Source organism: Mustela lutreola, chromosome 8 (assembly GCF_030435805.1).
Source record: "Mustela lutreola isolate mMusLut2 chromosome 8, mMusLut2.pri, whole genome shotgun sequence".
NCBI classification, from domain to species: Eukaryota; Metazoa; Chordata; class Mammalia; order Carnivora; family Mustelidae; genus Mustela; species Mustela lutreola.
This window is the reverse complement of record NC_081297.1, coordinates 31622965-31628964: the sequence shown is the minus strand read 5'-3', so window position 1 is coordinate 31628964 and position 6000 is coordinate 31622965.

Sequence of the window (6000 nt, the reverse complement as noted above, 5' to 3'; positions counted from 1 at the left end):
GATTTGGTTAAAGCATATTTTCCTGGGGTTGTTGCCACCCTTTTAGTAGTTTACTTGCTCCTTCATATACTCTTATCTGGACAAAATGACAAGGCGGAAAAATTAACCACAAAAAAAAAAAAAAAAGAACAAGAGGCAGTACCAAAGGCTAGGGACCTAATCAATACAGACATTGATAATATGTCAGATCAACAGTTCAGAATGACAATTCTCAAGGTTCTAGCTGGGCTTGAAAAAGGCATAGAAGATATTAGAGAAACACTCTCGGGAGATATAAAAGCCCTTTCTGGAGAAATAAAAAAACTAAAATCTAACCAAGTTGAAATCAAAAAAGCTATTAATGAGGTACAATAGAAAATTGAGGCTCTGACAGCTAGGATAAATGAGGCAGAAGAAAGAATTAGCGATAAAGAGGACCAAATGACAGAATAAAGAAGCTGAGAAAAGAGAGACAAACAGTTACTGGACCACGAGGGGAGAATTAGAGAGATAAGTGACACCATAAGACGAAACAACATTAGAATAATTGGGATTCCAGAAGAAGAAGAAAGAGGGGAGCAGAAGGTATACTGGAGAGAATTATTGGGGAGAATTTCCCCCATATGGCAAAGGAAACAAGCATCAAAATTCAGGAGGTGCAGAGAACGCCCCTCAAAATCAATAAGAATAGGCCCACACCCAGTCACCTAATAGTAAAATTTACAAGTTTTAGTGACAAAGAGAAAATCCTGAAAGCAGCCCGGGAAAAGAAGTTTGTAACATACAATGGTAAAAATATTAGATTGGCAGCAGACTTATCCACAGAGACCTGTCAGGCCAGAGAGCTGGCAAATTATATTCAGAGGACTAAATGAGAAAAACATGCAGCCAAGAATACTATATCCAGCTAGGCTATCATTGACAATAGAAGGAGAGATTCAAAGCTTCCAGGACAAACAAAAACTGAAAGAATTTGCAAACACCAAACCAACTCTACAGGAAATATTGAAAGGGGTCCTCTAAGCAAAGAGAGAGCCTACAAGTGGTAGATCAGAAAGGAACAGAGACAATATACAGTAACATTCACCTTACATGCAATACAATGGCACTAAATTCATATCTCTCAATAGTTACCCTGAATGTTAATGGGCTAAATGCCCCTGTCAAAAGAGACAGGGTATCAGAATGGATAAAAAATCAAAACCCGGGCGCCTGGGTGGCTCAGTGGGTTAAGCCGCTGCCTTTGGCTCAGGTCATGATCTCAGGGTCCTGGGATCGAGTCCCATATCGGGCTCTCTGCTCGGCAGGGAGCCTGCTTCCTCCTCTCTCTCTCTGCCTGCCTCTCTGCCTACTTGTGATCTCTGTCAAATAAATAAATAAAATATTTAAAAAAAAACCCATCTATATGTTGCTTCCAAGAAACTCATTTTAAGCCTGAAGACACCTCCAGATTTAAAGTGAGGGGGCGGAAAAGAATTTACCATGCTAATGGACATCGGAGGAAAGCAGGAGTGGCAATCCTTACATAAGATCAATTAGATTTTAAGCCAAAGACTATAATAAGAGATGAGGAAGGACACTATATCATACACAAAGGGTCTGTCCAACAAGAAGATCTAACAATTTTAAATATCTATGCCCCCAACGTGGTAGCAGCCAACTATATAAACCAATTAATAACAAAATCAAAGAAACACATCAGCAATACTACAATAATGGTAGGGGGCTTTAACACTCCCTTCACTGAAATGGACAGATAATCCAAGCAAAAGATCAGCAAGGAAATAAAGGCCTTAAACGACACACTGGACCAGATGAACATCACAGATATATTCAGAACATGTCATCCCAAAGCAACATAATATGCATTCTTCTCTAGTGCACATGAAACATTCTCCAGAATAGATCACATCCTCGGTCCTAAATCAGGACTCAACTGGTATCAAAAGATTGGGATCATTCCCTGCATATTTTCAGACCACAATGCTCTGAAGCTAGAACTCAACTACAATAGGAAGTTTGGAAAGAACCCAAAAACATGGAGACTAAACAGCATCCGTCTAAAGAATGAATGGGTCAACCGGGAAATTAAAGAAGAATTGAAAAAAAATCATGGAAACAAATGATAATGAAAATACAACAGTCCAAAATCTGTGGGACACAACAAAGGCAGTTCTGAGAGAAAAATATATAGCGGTACAAGCCTTTCTCAAGAAACAAGAAAGGTCTCAGGTACACAACCTAACCCTACACCTAAAGGAGCTGGAGAAAGAACAAGAAAGAAACCCTAAGCCCAGCAGGAGAAGAGAAATCATAAAGATCAGAGCAGAAATCAATGAAATAGAAACCAAAAGAAACAATAGAACACCTCAACGAAACTAGGAGCTGGTTCTTTGAAAGAATTAATAAAATTGATAAACCCCTGGCCCGACTTATCAAAAAGAAAAGAGAAAGGACCCAAATAAATAAAGTCATGAATGAAAGAGGAGCGATCACAACTAACACCAACGAAATACAAACTATTATAAGAACATACTATGAGCAACTCTACGCCAACAAATTTGACAATCTGGGAGAAATGGATGCATTCCTAGAAACATATAAACTACCACAACTGAACCAGGAAGAAATAGAAAGCCTGAATAGACCCATAACCAGTAAGGAGATTGAAACAGTCATTAAAAATCTCCAAACAAACAAAAACCCAGGGTCAGACAGCTTCCCGGGGGAATTCTACCAAACATTTAAAGAAGAACTAATTCCTATTCTCCTGAAACTGTTCCAAAAAATAGAAATGGAAGGAAAACTTCCAAACTCATTTTATGAGGCCAGCATCACCTTGGTCCCCAAACCAGACAAGGATCCCATCAAAAAAGAGAGCTATAGACCAATATCCTTGATGAACACAGATGCGAAAATTCTCACCAAAATACTAGCCAATAGGATTCAACAGTACATTAAAAGGATTATTCACCACGACCAAGTGGGATTTATTCCAGGGCTGCAAGGTTGGTTCAGTATCCACAAGTCAGTCAATGTGATACAACACATCAATAAAAGAAAGAACAAGAACCATATGATACTCTCAATAGATACTGAAAAAACATTTGACAAAGTACAGCATCCCTTCCTGATCAAAACTCTTTAAAGTGTAGGGATAGAGGGCACATACCTCAATATCATCAAAGCCATCTATGAAAAACCCACCGCAAATATCATTCTCAATGGAGAAAAACTGAAAGCTTTTCCGCCAAGGTCAGGAACACGGCAGGGATGTCCATTATCACCACTGCTATTCAACGTAGTACTAGAAGTCCTAGCCTCAGCAATCAAACAACAAAAGGAAATTAAAGGCATTCAAATCAGCAAAGAATAAGTCAAACTATCACTCTTCGCAGATGATATGATACTATATGTGGAAAACCCAAAAGACTCCACTCCAAAACTGCTAGAACTTGTACAGGAATTCAGTAAAGTGTCAGGATATAAAATCAATGCACAGAAATTAGTTGCATCAGTAGATGGTGAAAAAAGCATTTGACAAAGTATAGCATCCTTTCCTGATCAAAACTCTTCAAAGAGTAGGGATAGAGGGCAATGACATTTGCCAATGACATATCAGATTAAGGACTAGTGTCCAAAATGTATAAAGAACTCAACACCCAAAGAACAAATAATCCGATCAAGAAATGGGCAGAGGACATGAACAGACATTTCTGCAAAGAAGACATCCAGATGGCCAACAGACGCATGAAAAAGTGCTCCATATCACTCGGCATCAGGGAAATACAAATCAAAACCACAATGAGATATCACCTCACACCAGTCAGAATGGCTAAAATCAACAAGTCAGGAAATGACAGATGCTGGCAAGGATGCGGAGAAAGGAGAACCCTCCTACACTGTTGGTGGGAATGCAAGCTGGAGCAACCACTCTGGAAAACAGCATGGAGGTTCCTCAAAATGTTGAAAATAGAACTGCCCTATGACCCAGCAGTTGCACTCCTGGGTATTTACCCTAAAGATACAAACATAGTAATCCAAGGGGGCACGTGCACCTGAATGTTTATAGCAGCAATGTCCACAATAGCCAAACTATGGAAAGAACCTAGATGTCCATCAACAGATGAATGGATAAAGATGTGGTATATATGCACAATGGAATACTATGCAGCCATCAATAGAAACGAAATCTTGCCATTTGCAACAACATGGATGGAACTAGAGCGCATCATGCTTAGCGAAATAAGTCAAGCAGAGAAAGACAACTATCATATGACTCCCTGATATGATGAAGTGGTGATGCAACATGGGGGCTTACGTTGGTAGGAGAAGAATCAATGAAACAAGATGGGATTGGGAGGGGGACAAACCATAAGTGACTCTTAATCTCACAAAACAACCTGAGGGTTGCTGGGGGAAAGGGATTGGGAGAAGGGGGGTGGGGTTATGGACATTGGGGAGGGTATGTGCTTTGGTGAGTGCTGTGAAGTGTGTAAACCTGGCGATTCACAGACCTGTACCCCTGGGGATAAAAATATATGTTTATAATAAATAAAAAATTAAAAAAAAATGAATGGGTCAACCAGGAAATTAGGGAAGAATTGAAAAAATTCATGGAAACAAATGGTAATGAAAACACAGGGGTTCAAAATCTGTGGGACACAGCAAAGCCTAAACCCAGCAGGAGAAGAGAAATAGTAATTATCAGAGCAGAAATCAATGATATAGAAACCAAAACAACAACAACAACAAAACCAATAGAACAAATCAACAAAACTAGGAGCTGGTTCTTTGAAAGAACTAATAAGATTGATAATCCCCTGGCCAAAAGAAAATAGACAGACCCAAATAAATTAAAATCATGAATGAAAGAGGAGAGATCACAACCAATACCAAAGAAATACAATTATAAAAACATATGAGCAACTATACGCCAGCAATTTTGACAATCTGGAATAAATGGATGCATTCCTAGAGACATGTAAACTACCACAACTGAACCAGGACGAAATAGAAAACCTCAACAGTCCCATAACCAGTAAGGAGATTAAAGTAGTCATCAAAAATCTCCGAACAAGAGCCCAGGGCCAGATGGCTTCCCGGGGAATTCTACCAAACATTTAAAGAAGAATTAATTCCTATTCTGAAACTGTTCCTAAAAATAGAAATGGAAGGAAAACTTCCAAACTCATTTTATGAAGCCAGCATTACCTTGATCCCAAAGCCAGACAAAGATCTCATCAAAAAAGAGAACTACAGGGACGCCTGTGTGGCTCAGTATCAGGCTCCTTGCTGGGCTGGGAGCCTGCTTCTCCCTCTGCCTCTGCCTGCCATTCTGTCTGCCTGTGCTCGCTCTCTCTCCCTCTCTCTCTCTCTGATAAATTAAATATATATATATATATAGAGAGAGAGAGAGAACTACAGACCAAATCCTTGATGAACACAGATGCGAAAATTCTCACCAAAATACTAGCCAGTAGGATCCAACAATACATTAAAAGGATTATTCGCCACGACTAAGTGGGATTTATTCCATGGCTGCAAGTTTGGTTCAACATCTGCAAATCAATCAGTGTGATACAATACATTAATAAAAGAAAGAACAAGAACCATATGATACTCTCAATAGATGCTGAAAAAGCATTTGACAAAGTACAGCATCCTTTCCTGATCAAAACTCTTCAAAGTGTAGGGGTAGAGGGGACAAACCTCAATATCTTCAAAGTCGTCTATGAAAAACCCACCACAAATATTCTAAACGGAGAAAAACTGAGAGCTTTTTTGCTAAGGTCAGGAACATGGCAGGGATGCCCATTATCACCAATTCTATTTAACATAGTACTAGAAGTCCTAGCCTCAGCAATCAGACAACAAAAGGCAATTAAAGGCATCCAAATTGGCAAAGAAGAAGTCAAACTATCCCTCTTTGCAGATGATATGATACTATATGTGGAATACCCAAAGACTGCACTCCAAATCTGCTAGAACTTGTATAGGAATTCAGTAAAGTGTCAGGAT